A 15,328-nucleotide genomic window follows, 5' to 3' on the forward strand; every position below is an offset into this window, starting at 1 on the left:
TAGTCTGGAGGCCTAGAGCAGTGGCTTGCGAGCAGAGTCTGCCATACCTGGGGTCCCCGATGAAGTGCTGAGACGGTGGCTGGAAGTCCTTGGGCAATGATCATGAGGTGAGGGTGTAGAGCATCGGCGGCTATTTGGATTCAGCCATACTCATCTTGCATGAGGCCGCCACTTCCTCCACTCTCCTGCCTGGGTGGCAGCAGGACTATCGGCGATTCCATCGGGCCACGGGGGCGAGAACTTGGATTATTGGTGGTCCCGTCGTTCCGCGGGGGCAACAAGAGGAAATGGTGCAGCGGCCTGTGTCCAGCGGCTGCTACACTGTTATAGGGCTGGTGTTGGGTTCGTACCCCCCTAGCTCTTGGACACTTGGAGAGCTGCCCTCGGCTCTTCTCTACATCACCGGCACTGTGCACTTGAGTCGGCGGTGATGCCGGCGGCCTGTAGGACTACTGGGACCTCAGCGGTCATTGGTCACTGCTGCGCTTCCTGGAGGTAGGACGTGGGCACATAAAGGGGCCCTGGAGAGTGTGTTGGTGATCCCCCTGGCTCCCTGAATGTGAGCTCTGCCAGTTGTGGACATAGCCACCCTTGGAGTCAGCATAGGGGGCTTTGAGGCGGCAGTGTGGCCTTTCAGCAGTGGTCTGCTGCCCATGGATGCTGTTTGACTGTCATTGGTCATCCCGGGGGCTCCCTTCTTTTGTTGCTCCTCCCCCTCAGTTTGCTGGTGGTGCTGTGACCGGCAGCTAGATCGGGTTGCGCGGGCCCCGTATCCACATCTCTGTTGTCCCTCTCCGCCTTGCCTATTCTCTGGACCAGGGGGTTGTGTCAGCTCATTACGCACGAGCATGCCCCTACTTTCCCTGGCATGGATGGGCCCGCAGTTCTTTGACACAGCATCTTGGAGAATCAGTGCCAGTTATCCTGGGAGCAGGAAGGCTCAGTGGCCGCCATGACGAGGGACACAACGGGCGGAGGCTCGGCCAAACAGAGCACACTTGACAAATATACGGACCCTGGGGCAGCTGCTGCGGTGCCTGGGGGGGCGCATCGGGTTGTGCCGGACATGCAAGATAATTCCACACTCATGGCCACTATCACGCAGTCCAGGGATGTCCTTGATGCTAAAATCGGGGAGGTCGGCTCTGATGTCATGCTCCTCCGGCGAGATCTGCTGAATGCTGTGGCTTGCCTCACGGAGGCCGAAACAAGGATCTTTGGAGTGGATGATGTTACCATCCGACAGAAGCTGGTAGCCACCCTTCAGACAACCCAGCTGGGCCTTGCAGCATGATTGGAAGATGCAGAGGGAAGGGCCAGGCATAAAAACCTCCACTTTGTGGGCTTCCCAGAGGGGGGATATGGAGCGGTTTCTTACTTAGTGGCTGGAGAGCTGGCTTCCCCCGGAATCCTTGTCCCACTGCTTTGTGGTGGAGCGTGCCCATAGGGCTTCTATGCAGAAGCCTCCTTCTAGGGCCCGCCTGAGGCCTGTCATTGCAAAGTTGCTGAACAATTATGACCCTGACGTCATTCTCAAACAGGCCAGGGCCAAGGAACCCCTGCTCATTGACAATGCATGCATACTTATTTTTCCTGACTACATGAAGCTGGTCCAGCAACAGAGACAATCATTTTTGGCGGCCAAGGCTTGTCTTCGTGATCATAAACAGCCATATGCTCTGCTGTATCCGTACCGGTTGCGGGTGGTGTACTGATCCCGCACCCACTTTTTTGACTCGCCGGAAGAAGTTTTTCAGTGGATAGATGAGACAGTGAGGTTGCGTCCCCACACACCGCCCGGGCGGGAATCAGATTCTTCGTCCAGCGAGGCAGCTTGTAAGCAGCCTCAATTGAAGGTTAAGGGCCACAGATTCTCCAGATCCAGACGTTGATCTCAATCCTGCAGTGCTTCCTCCCAGGCCGGCCTCCCGGCTCTTCGGCATCATAACTGGAAAGGGAGACCGCCGTCCTGTGTGACTTGGACATTGTTGCTTTGATCAGAGGAGCCCATGTGAGGGCCGGCTTCTTTGTTGGATCTCCCCTGATGGGCAGGGTGCCTGTTGACAATGGGCTGTAAGTTGGGGATCCATTGGTCGAGGTGTGCCGGAACCCCCCGTTGGGGTCTGTGGGCTGCATCCATTGCGACGGATACTTCATCATTATTGAGGTATAGGGAAGGGGGGTTGCTGGGTTTTTCTTGTTTTCATTTACGGTTCGCACTTCGCTACAATACCGTTAGGCCTCTATGCATGCACCAAACTCTTTCTTCCGCACCATCAGGTACTACCAGGGTCCTCTATGGCTGTACCACCCGATAGCACACAGGTACCTCCCGGGACCATTAGAATAGTAAGCTGGAGTGTCAGAGGGTCCTAGACAAAATCAAACGCGGGCCATACTTCAGCTACAAGAAACACACCTTATTGGTTCAAAGGCACTTTGACTTCAGCACTATGGTAATGTTCAGGTGATCCATTCGGGGTTTGTACAGGGGTCACAGGGGGTGGGAGTCTTGATTCACCACCGGGTTCCATACACACATGTCAAGATGTGGGCGGACACTCAGGGGTGATACTTGTTCCTGCAGGCATGGTCAGGGAGGAGCCATGGTGTTGGGCTGTGTCTATGCCCCCCTCTGCTTTCATGGGGTCTAGTAGAGCGGCTCATGTCATTATGGGCAGATATTTCTGATGGCCTGTCCGTAGTTGTTGGAGACTAGTACGACATGATGGATGTGTCCAGGGATCATTCGAGGCCCGGGGGTGTATAGCTGTTTGCCAATCCACAAAACTTTACTCTCTGGTGTCGGGGCTTTATTGGGTGAACCCATGGCATGGAAATGTTCCGGGATACACATATCTCTCGGCGTTCCATGATTCCCACTCTTGCCTTGATTATTTGTTTGTTCCCTGGTCGGCGGCTGGTAGGGTGGTTGAGGCAGATATCCTTCCGTGGGGTCTTTCTTATCATTCCCCCATTGCTCTTACGGTACAGATGGGCTGGGCGAGACAGCCTTTCTGCTGGCGACTTTCCGCTGGTGCCTTTCAACGTCAAACCTCCGGAAGGAAGATTACAGGGAGTGTATGGAGTGCGCGCTTGATCAATACTTGGCCTTAATGTGGGATCAGTTTCTGGGGCCGAAGCCCTATGGGAGGCATTGAAGCCGACTATACATCTGCTTTTGCGTGGCAGCCCGCAGGACACGGAGGGAGGCTCTGCTACAAGCGGAGGCTACTAATGCAGACCTAGATCATTGCAGTAAGAGTGCAGGGGGTAATTGAGTCCGGCAACAATTGCTTCTAGTGCAACAAAACTATGCTGCTCTTCTTATGGATGAGGCCCAACTTACTTGACTGGCAATGCGCAGTAGGGTGTACCAGTGGGGGGATAAATCCAGCAAGATGCTCCACCGGCTGTGTCAGGGGATGTTTCACTCCCCGCCCCTCCCCGGTATAGTAGGCCCAGATGGAGTGCCCCTTACAGACTTTTCTGACATTGCTCAAAGCTTCTCTACATATTTTGCGGAGCTGTACGCCCCCAGAGAATGTCTCCACGCAGATGTGATAGGCCGATTTTTGGACGACATCCCACCTCTGGCTTTGTCCAATGAGGCGAGTGTGGAGCGAGATCAACCGCTCACGGAGGAGGAATTGGGTTATCACACTATTGAATCTTCTGTCAGTGCAGGGGCACTATCCATGTAGCACTTGTTCAGTGTGCCCACTGACCGAAAAAACCTTGACAATTGACATAGGTACCCAACGCCCCTGGGTACTTAAGAGCCACACCAATTGCAACAGTGAAAAGGTCATATACTTGATCACCTGCCCGTGTTCCCTCCGTTATGTAGGGATGACATCCAGGAAAGTAAAGCTCAGAATACAGGAACATATGAGCACCATTAGATGCAATAGACCTGCTACGCGTCTCACCAACCATTTCCTCACGAAAAAACACAGTGCTGAAGAAATGAAGTGGGTGGTTTTGGAACAGCCCTTCATCCCCCAACATGTAAAGGACATTTCTCGGTACCTTTTCATTAGAGAACAGAAGTGGATTTTCAAGCTTCATTGTGATACCAACAGGCTAAACGATGAAATCCCCTGGATACAGATTTAGACCTTGACATTAACATTGAGTTAGGGCAATGACCCCCGAAGCTTACACTGATGGCATCTTTGAATAGTATTGCATATGCCGTGTCATGCTTAGGGTATGCCCCTGGGTAAAACAGACCATTTATCTCTTTCCAGGGTTCTTTCTTCCTTCTTTCTTCTGTCACCTTATATATCCCTTTTGATATGGTTGGTACCTTAGGGTTTGACTATACAGCCATACATTGAACAGTGTTTGTGGTTTAACCTTAATATACAGCCCTTATTAGGAGTTATAGAGAGATCTCTCTCCCCTCTACAGATGCCTTTTAGTAGGTTTTTAACTTTAATTTGAGGTGCCCTATCTTCTCTGTGTACAGCCCTTATCCTGGTTCTGCTAGTATATTTTCAGGGCGATTTAGTTTTTCTCAACATGATGAGTCACCATTATCACTGTCTGCTCTGTTTTCAGGGACCGTTCCCCTGTTTTCCTCCCAATATTACATGTTTCTATAGGTACTTAGCCTTAGATTCAAACATTTCACTTGTCTCAAGCATTTCTTGCCGAGCTGCCTTTGGCCGGCGACAAGCCGCTTTTCGCGCACTGTGATTGGTCGATCAGGGACCAATGGTGCACGCTGATACGGCCCGCTATCCAATCGGCCGGTAGCATATTTTTCAGCAACACGACTATTCTGTGAGGTTCCAATGTAGCGCACTGCTCGAAGGGGGATTACAGTCCTCGAGCGCTCTTTGTTTTGCTGACAGTGATTTCTTTAGTGATGTGTGTGTGGGGCTAGATATCGGCAGTAAAACGCTCACATCAACACTGTATCGAGTCGCGGCTATTTAAGAACGTCAGGACCAATCAACTGCCCGCTTTCAGCCGCCCCAACAATGGGGGTGTTCCTTTCCTAGTTCCTATTGTAGCCAGTTTAAATCATTGTTCACAATGGCACTAGTGAGTTTGGTCTTACAGCTGAATGGCCATAGTTTTTAGGCACCAGATACAGGGCGATTTTCCCAATCTTTATGAATTTATGCTGCAGGCACACCGGGAATTACGGTGTCTCTTTGCCGATAATGGCGGTATTTGATTGGTCCACGTGTGGGCCAATCACATCGCCTATATGGCCATATTAGCCAATAGGCCCGAAGGACAGGTTATGTCGCCCTGACTAGTAAGTCCTGCTATCTCTGAATGAATTTAACCGTGATTTTGCCAGCATTTCCCACGGATTTTTCTAGTTGGGTAGCATGAACCAACTTAAAATATGAAATTAATAAACTGCCACTGCATAGTACGAATACATTCCTGATATCAACAACATCTTCTGACCAATCACTGGCCACGGTTGGCGGTTTCCACTCTGGTCAGCCGGAGGGTTTTAAAAGCACAGTCCACCTTGACTTCTGTACCTCCCCCTTGTCCCAGTCGAAGCCCGAGGTACCGACGGACAGGTGGGTTGAACTGTTCCCTTCCAGGAGGAGATTGAGTCCGCCGCAGTGACTCCATTTGAATGCTGACTTTGGGGTATTTTGCTGACCTTCTTTTTCTGGACAAATTTATGTTGGTTTTACTTTTTGTTTTACCAACATACACTTTTGATGCCCCTACATTTATGTCCTATAGAATGCTTGTTGAGTGTCATTGGCCAGCTCTGACTGGCCTTTGGACCACATCCTTTTGTCCACTGCTTTATGTTCTAAAATAGGAAGTTTGAGGAACACTTAGTATGAATATGGATCAACACTTGAAAATGGATATGTTGTTACCTTTCTATTTCCTCAGAGCGGGGCCTCTTATTGACCTGAGCGAGTGCCAGGCGAGGCCTTTCCCCATTAACTCTTTGGGTGAGTTTTTCTTTCACTATATTTGCCCCACATGGGATGTAAGGCCAATATATGTGTTGTACAGTATATCATAATTTTTGCATGTATGTCTCGTGTCTGTCCCTTTTTACTTTAATACAGGTGAGAATCCATTGACCTACTGGATGATACACGGTAGGCACCCACAGAGTGGTTTTTCTATCAAGTGATTGCCAACTTGTATAGCAATTGTTGCAGTAGTATCCCATATCATAGGTCCTGAAGAAAACCTTTATTGGCTGAAACATGTTGACCAGATCCATCTGATTGATAGTAATATTTGTTTTAATACTATCCACATACTGTTGCTTTTAATATTACCTCTGTGATGACCCCCCTAATAAAGTACTTTGCCTTGGCATCACACTAGGTAATTTCATTTCACGTTCTCTTTTCACTACCTGTTTCACTGCAACCCCTCCCATTTAGCCATGTTATTCATACATTCTTTTCGTCACTGGAGGATCTGTTTCTAGGTCTTCTCACAATATCATCAGTTGAGAGACCCAACAGATACCAGTCTTTGTACAAAAAATCCCAGATGACGATACTCCGCCAAATGGTGGGCTGATGGGAGTATTTTCTGTCTTGTTCTCACACTTTACCTTCCTTTTGTGATCAGACACTCGTTCATACATGCGCTACTTTTTGAATTGACACACAATATTGAGCCCTTGATAGACCTCTAATATCCCTTGTGTTTTTGTTGCAGCCCAGGGGGACCTTAATTCTCGTAAGGCTCCGGGGCCGATCGGGTTTCCCTGTAAATTTTTTAAGAAATACTTTCTGCAGCTTGGACCCCATTACCTCAGTGTAGTGGAGGAGTCCCGTGACTGGGACTGTCTTCCTCGCAACTGGAGACACGCAGAGGTGGTAGTGTTTCATAAACCGGGCTGACCCCCAGACCAACATGCCTCGTATCGTTCTATTTCTCTCCTGAACATCGAGGCTAAAATATTGGCCAAGGCACTGGCCAACCACCTGTGGTCCCACATTACTACCTTAGTGCACCCAGATCAGGCTAGCTTGTGCCCCAGAGGGTGACTCAACATAATATTCGATGAGCACAGGTAGCTGTTGCGACCATTCGGGGCTAAGTGAGCGGGCGGCACTATTGCTGGCAAATATGGATAGGGCATTTGATTCCCTTAGCTGGGTGTATTTATTTGCGTTGCTACACAGGCTGAATCTTGGAACACACTTCTTGTCCTACCTGACCCTACTCTACACTAATCCCCCTGCGTCGGTACGTGTCGCCTTCTCTACCTCCTTTTCTATTTGACGGGGTACCCAGCAGGGCTGCCCTCTGTCTCCCTACTTGTTTGCACTGGCTGTTGAACCTCTGGCAACCTGGGAGCGTGGTGATTCGCAGGTGACTGGCTTCGAATGGGTACACAGGATGTCGGATCGCATTGCATTATATGCTGACAAAGTTTTATTTTTTCTTACTGACTTGGATAGGACGGGCTGCGGCTGCTCAGTATTATGCAGATCTTTGGGGAATCATCGGATCTCTACTTGAACTCCAGCAATTGTACCTTATGGCTTCTTGGGGACGCATCGGGTCTCTGCTCCTGGGCTTTGTCGGTTCGAGTGGTTACAGGCGGGATGAAGTATCTTGGAGTGTTTCTATCAGACTCACCTACCGTTTCATGGGAAATGAACCTGATTCCAGTTTGGGAACGTATAGGGAGGATCTTAAGACATGGTTCAATATGCCACTGTCTGGTAGATCGGCCATTTTCAAGATTGTCTCGCTCCCCCGTCTATTGTACCAACTGCCGAATCACACCCACCTGATTTCACCTACATGGTTCAGGCAGGTTAAAGCTGCCTTAGGTCAATTTTGTATGGGCCGGGGGAGCGGCAAGAGTTGCCTTGCGGACATTTTTCCGCTATACGTATTGTGGAGGGTTGGCGACCTCCGACATATTATCATACTACAAGGCCGCACCCTTGCTCGTTTTTAATGAATGGTGGTATGGGGTAGAGACGACCCTGCCTATGCTGTTGAACCGCGTCTTATGGGGGATTTCTCCTTACACATGATTCTGTACCCTGCACCGATATGTAATTCCCTGCCATCAGCGACAAAGTTAATTTCCCAAATTTGGCAGCAGGCCTTGCAGAAGATGGGTTGGGGGAACACGCTGATACGGAAAACCCCTTTATGGAACAATGGCCGTTTGCCACAACTAGCTACTTTGCCAGGGTTTCAAGTACGGGATAGCATTGGTATCTCTACCCTGGGGGTTGTCATGTGGGGGCCAATCCTGAAGTCCTTTAAGGACCTACAAAAAGATTTCCACATGCCGAGAACCTAATTCAATAAATATCTCCAGATTCGGCACACCCTCTCCCCTAGTCTGGAGGGCTTGGGGGCACTGGTGGTGTTCAGCCTGATAGAAGCGAAGGTGTTTATGGGAGGCCTTCAGGATCATAATATATCTAAGATCTACCAATCCCTGGTTACTCACTGCTCTCCCACACTGCAGAAGCTTAGATGGGCATGGGAGGGAGATGTTGGTCCACTTGATGAAGAGGACTAGACGGAGGCCCTGGCCTCCCCGCAGGGGGGCAGCCATAGCAGTACGTTTGAACCTTGTCCAGTTAAAATATCATCATTGGGACTACTTCACACTGGTTCATTTGTGGAGGGAAGGACTGGTGGCCTCCCCTGTGTGTCTCAGGTGCGAACCGGAGGAGGGGACCCTCATGCATACAGTTTGGCACTGTCTTTCCTTGTCACAGTTCTGGATAGGGGTTGTGACCTGCCTCTCTGAGGTGTTGGGCTGGTACCTGCCCCACACTCCGAAGCTGGTGCTCTTACATGTCATGGATGGGATTGGGGGCAATATCTATTAACGCCATCTTATGTTGCTTGGGTATACTCTAGCAAAGAGAGACATTGCTAGGGCATAGAAGGCACTGGCACTACCTTCAGTGTCTGTATAGAAGAAGGGACTGGACTTCTGCATGTGTCTGGAGCTCCCCATTTTTACTGCAAGAGGGTGTCTGCATAAACATTTCAAAATTTGGAAGCGAAGGGAGAAATACAGAGGCTTGCTGCTGGAGCCAGTGTCTGCGGCAGGGCGCTTCAATCCAGTTTATTTCTACCCTGCTGGTGCAAACCATAGTTTCTTGCATTTCTGTATACTGCTGCAAGTGGTTGTGGTGCATAATCCATTACTGGGCTGTTCCTGAGAGGTTGTTAGTGCAACTGGGGGTCGTTGGTTTGGGGTTTTCATTATGTTTCTTTCATCTGTATTGCTCTCCACTTCTCCTTGGTCTCATTACGAAAAAGTCAAAGTCATGAATGATGTTTTATGCTTATTGTGCAGATGTCTCTGAGTTACAGAGCCCTGCTTTATATGTGTCCTTTGACGAATGAAATTTGTTTTTTTTAAAAAAAACATATTTCATCAGAAGGTATTATCATTAGAACTTTAAAAAAAGAAAATATTAATACAAAAGTGTTAAAAGAATACAGACAGTACAAGTTTCAAAGGCCGTAATGGCGAGTTTAAAAACATCCAGCGTGCACGCCACACTGAGATAAAAAAACGCGATACAGCAAAGACAATGGGGGTATGAGTATCATACTTTAGGACTCTAAATGCCTTTGCACAATGTATGAAACCTAAGTTCCTGCAGAGTTTGGATGAGCCAGCCCTGTTCAGGTACTTTATAACCGGGACAAATTAAATAGACATGTAGCTCCGACTCGTCCTCACAATTAAAAGCAGGGCAACTTACAGGTAGAGTTTTAGATCATTTGTTCCAAACGGCACGGAGCGGTAGAGTCCCAAATCAAAATTGTACATATAATTTCCTTGCCAGGCTTGGTTGGATATCATCCAGGAAGGATTCTAAAATATACTTGTCCTTCATTTTTAAAAATGTGGCCGTCAAATGTCCTAAAGCTGAACTATCCTCGATATCAGCAAATTTGCACCTCCTAAAGGATTTTACCAATTCTGACCACTAGATTAAGGGGCACAATTCCTCAGGATTACTCCATAAACCTGATTTGCCCAACCTATGGCAAACATTCTTTATATGTACAAACCAAGGTATTTTACTAATACCCGAGAAGCTCAATAGCTCTTTGAACTCAGACCGGTAAACTGCCAGTTCCGGGGTCACCCACAATCTATGCCAGACAGTTATGGGTCTAAGACTAATCTCTTCCCCAATAGACCTAATTCCCAGGTCCAGGCATAGAGGGGTGAGGGTAGTCCTAGGAGGAAGGCCTGACATCTGCCTCATAAGTTGTTCTCATTTTGGAAAAAAGGGGACCCCTATCTATAAAAAAAAATACACTTGCTATACATAGGGAAACTAAACTATTTGGTAAAGGTCTATAGTCAAGTGACAACACAAATATAATGAGCTACAAATAATATAATAACCAACATATACTAATAGATGAACTCACCACTCACAAGATGATAGATGTTCTTTTGTATACATTAATTTTATCCTAAGAATTAATGTTTTCATTTTTTTGATTTTTTCGGAATATATTCATTTTAAACAGATATATATATTTTACATCAAATTCTTAATAATGTATAAATATTAAAATCCATTGAAAGACAAACATAACAAAACACGTGATAATGCAATATGGCAAGATAGGTCACAACGCCCGTTTCGGCTGGCTAGCCTTCTTCAGGTGGCCATATATTGCACTAAATACAGTTGCAGGAAAAACTAAACGTCCTTTATGGGCTTGAGTGTAAGATAGATATCTTAGGGGATATTATTCCGTCCACACGATAATAAATGACTGATTAAGGTTATATAATCCTTTGAAGGTATTTCTTCTTCATTCATAAAATTGATACTGAATAACAGGCTTTATATAGGTTCCGTTTTATAGCATATTCGCTGGGTTGGATATTCAAAGGAAGGTCATAGAGAGCAGGGTCAGCTATGCAGCAAAGGTAACCAGAGCGTTTGGATCCTTCTGTGGATAAATGCCTGATAGGCTCATAAGGCTTGCTTCCGAGAGTCAGAAGTCTCAGGCAGTAATTTGATTCTTGTAGTCGTCGCTTCAAGCGAAAAACGTAGGATATGGCTCTCGTTAGCGTGGCGGTCTCTACCTTGCTCAGGCTACTAGCAGAGAAATGCCCCCATAATTCTGCCTCATATATTGTAGCACCCCTTGCTTGTACTTTATAAATCTCTGCTATTGGCCCAGCTGGTTTATGGAGGGAAGTTCTTTACATTTTTGTGATTCCCCCTACAGTCTGAGCCAGCTTAATGCTTGCTTTAGTCATTTGCAGCCACCACTCTAGGTTTTCTGTCAATGTGACACCTAAATATAAAAAAACAACACTCTTTCAATCATGGTGCCATGCAAACAGGGGTTGAAGCGAGACTTGTTAGCTGGATTGTACACCATAAATTTGGTCTTCTCTGTGCTGATCTCCAACCCCCTGTTTTTATAGAAGACAACAACGCTCTTGAGAATCTGCTGGATTCCCATAGGCTATTTTGAAAGTAAAAGAGTGTTGTCAGCAAACACCATTGCTGGAACCTTCTTATGTGCTATCTTAGAGGCATCATTGTCCTTAACCTTACTAAGATGGTCAACCAATGCATTGATGAATAAGCAAAATAGGGTAGGTGCAAACACGCACCCCTACCGTACTCCTTTGTTGACCGATCAGCAGGAGGTTAATTCACCACATTTTCCATACCTCACTTGAGCAAAATTGCCTTCGTTCAATCTCATCAGGATGCTAAGGAGGTAGGGGGGATCCCCAGATCTCTAAGTACACCCCATAATTTGACCCTGGGAACCAGATCAAAAGCAGTCTTCAGATCCACAAAGATTAGGTAGAGGCTTCCACACTCTATAGTCACCATTTTCCAGAAAAGAAGTTGGAGTCTGAATATTTGGTTGACAGTCGAGATGCTTTGTCTGAATCTGGCTTGGTAAGGGCTCAAGATCTCTTGATCTCTTGCCTCCCTTGAAGGAGGTCAAGGAGTACCCGCACAATATTTTCTGGGTGACATCTATCAAACTGATCGGCCTATAATATGTAGGCAAACGAGGTGAACCCTTTTTCGGGACTGAGCCAATTTCTGCCCCAAGCTAGGTTTCAAGGAGCGCCATACCTTTCATAATGGCAATAAATAAAGCCCATAGTTAGAGTCCTCATATTTTTGGTTCCGCCCGAAAGAGGTCCATTAGTAATTTATCCAAACCCATTGAGCACTTCAGGCACGGTGATCCCTGGGGCCACTTCCTGGGTGAACCACAGGGGAGTTATGGAGGGTTCATCAATTTGGCCCACTGCTTCCATGATGGTGTATAGAGCTTGGAAATTAATCTTCTATACTTCAGATGCTATATTCGGCTCAATGTCTGACTTCCCTTCTCTACCACCTGTGCTAACTATAGTCCAAAAAGCCTTCATGTCTTTGTTAGATAAGGCAGATTTAAGGGCCTCCCCTCTGTCCAATTCCCAGATCTTTTTTGCTTGCTGGATGCTGTCTCAGTACAACACCCAATTCTGTTTAATTTGATGCTTATCCTTTGCTTTAATGGCTTCTACCAGAGCCTGTTTGGCCTTTCGGCATTTAGCATTAAACCAAGATCCTTTGACCCTTCTTTCACCCTCTGAGAAACCTCAGGCGTACAGACATCTACCAGTTTGGATGTTGGCTCTGCGTGCAGTTTTGCAACTCTCTCAGTAGTTAGTGATACACCCTCTATTGTTGTGGCCTCCCACATTTCTATCTGAATTACTGATTGATATAATGTGCTAGCTTGTCGGGCGACTGTTGAATTAAACCCCACCTTATTTTCCTTCTATTATTTGAAAGTGTTAATCCACTGTCTAAGGATGTACAGCTGGCCTTAGAATTAGATTATCCCAGATCCAGGATCTCCAATTCCATGGTCAAAGCGTTAAGGTCGCTGTCGTGCGCAACAAGACAGCAAAATCAAGAACCCTTTGCCATAGCCTAATCTCCACTAGAATATAATCCAACAGGGATGATTCACCTAATCTATTAAACGTTAACTTCCCAGGACTACCCCATTTGTGCGGCCGTTATGTGTTCTTAGTGAGTGAGTTAATGTAATTGAATGAATCTGAAGTGCCAGCAGGAACCAAGCCTTAATAGGTTGAATTTGTGGATCTGGGATTAGCCATTGCAAGTCCTCCTCGCTGGGGGTTGTGTTGCTCCGAACAACGAGGGGTTCAAATTGGCATTTAAAATCTGCCCCTACAATCGCCCACTTACTTATATCAACTGTGGGGATAACAAGCCTCAATTGGTCTAATGTTGCAGATTCCTGGCTAAGGCTAACGGGCTGGGAATAAACATTAATGAAGGAAATTATTTTCTTTGGGGGAAAAGGAGAGTACTACACACTGAATGTCATTAGACAGGGTAGTCAACTGTTCAGCTCTACAGCCCAGATGCGAGTCTACCCAATTGGTAAAACCCCCAGATGGTCTGCCCCTTCCCCCCAAGGTAGAGGGACATTGAATGAATCAAGAAATACCCATCCTCAGAGGGACCTCCCATGCCCAAGTTTCCTGAATCATGCATATATCGTATTAGCCCAATCTGGGCAGAACAATTTGTTTTTGAGTCCAGCAATGTTCCAGTATAAAACCCTCAACATATTACCCTGCATGCTCTTTCTAGAAATGCACACCAATGTGTTGGCATTGGGAGTTTGAATATCCCTCCTTTGGGCAGTAAGATGGTTATCTACTGGTCTCATTGCCACACCTTCTCTCTGTATATTACATCGAGAACGGATAACAGGGCTACAGATGCTCCGGGTGGTTCAACCCCTACTCCAGGGGTACTCATAGTACGGCCCGCGGGCCGGTGGCGGCCCGGCAAGCCTTCCTTGGCGGCCCGCCGGACCTTGCAGACATGTACCAATTTAAAAAAAAAGAATTCAAGAGTTTTAGTAAACACCGCCGGTTGATGCAGCCTGACTCGGAGAGGCTCTGCTCTAGGGGGGGCTGGGAAATTCCAGCCATAGAGTGGAGCTGCAGGGGCCTCAGAAGAGGTGAAACAGACAAAGCCTCATTAACGATTTAATGGTCTTTTAAAGACCTGTGTAGTGCTCCGGCTGTGTGCGCGCCAGGCAAGCTGACTCATCCCGGGCTGCCACAGAGGAGGGGGGGAGGGGGGCATTTTTGGACAATTACAGTGATCAGGACAAACCCCGTGACTGATTGAACCGAGCCACTTGGAGATCACTCTGCGCAGCCTCGAGTAGCATTTGTTTTATCGACACTGAAGGGATGAAAGTCTGAATCAGCCCAGCCTTATTTGGAATCTCTGCCCTCCGGATTACACCTGATCTCTGCTGCAGTGGTCCAGCCAGCTCTCGTGCACCCTCTACATTAGGGATTCACTAATAATGTGCTGCAGATTTTGGGAAGGTGGTTCGACGTGTGCAGCAAATAGCTCTTGCTTTTCGTGATATTTCTAATATAATTAATACACCTTGCCTAGACAGAGATAGGGAGACAGAGATGGAGAGAGAGGGCGAGGGAGGGAGAGACAGAGGGAGGGAGAGTCAGGGGAGGTTGAGGGAGTGAGAGAGTCAGGGGAGGGCGAGGGAGGGAGTGAGAGAGGGAGGGAGAGAGAGAGGGAGGGAGAGAGTCAGGGGAGGGTGAGACAGAGGGAGGGAGAGACAGAGGGAGGGAGAGACAGGGGAGGTTGAGGAAGGGAGAGTGAGGGCGAGAGAGGGAGAGTCAGGGAAGGGAGACAGAGGGAGAGCCAGGGGGGTGAGGGAGGTAGGGAGAGACAGAGGGAGGGAGTGTGGGGTGAGGGAGGGAGAGTGAGGGGAGGGAGGGAGGTAGAGAGAGGGAGAGTCAGGGGAGGGAGAGAGAGGGAGAGTCAGGGGAGAGGGAGGGAGGGAGGGAGAGCCAGGGCAGGGTGAGGGAGAGGGAGAGTGAGAGTCAGGGGAGGGCGAGGGAGGGAGAGACAGAGGGAGGGAGTGTGAGGGGAGGGCGAGGGAGGGAGAGACAGAGGGAGGGAGTGTGAGGGGAGGGAAGGAGTGTGAGGGGAGGGAGGAAGAGAGTCAGGGGAGGGAGAGGGAGGGAGAGAGAGAGAGTCAGGTGAGGGCGAGGGAGAGAGGGTGAGTCAGGGGAAGGCGAGGGAGGGAAAGAGAGTCGGGGAGGGAGAGAGAGGGAGAGACAGGGGAGGGGAGGGAGGCAGAGGCATAAGGAGGGAGGGAGACAAAGGGAGGGAGGGAGGGAGAAAGAGGATGAGAGGGAGAGAGAGACGAAGACAGGGAGAGAGAGGGAGGGAGACAGTTAGAGAAAGGGAGGGAGACAGTTAGAGAAAGGGAGAGAAAGGGAGACGGAGAG

The sequence above is a fragment of the Lissotriton vulgaris genome, chromosome 2_1 (genome assembly GCF_964263255.1).
Source record: "Lissotriton vulgaris chromosome 2_1, aLisVul1.2, whole genome shotgun sequence".
Taxonomy (NCBI): domain Eukaryota; kingdom Metazoa; phylum Chordata; class Amphibia; order Caudata; family Salamandridae; genus Lissotriton; species Lissotriton vulgaris.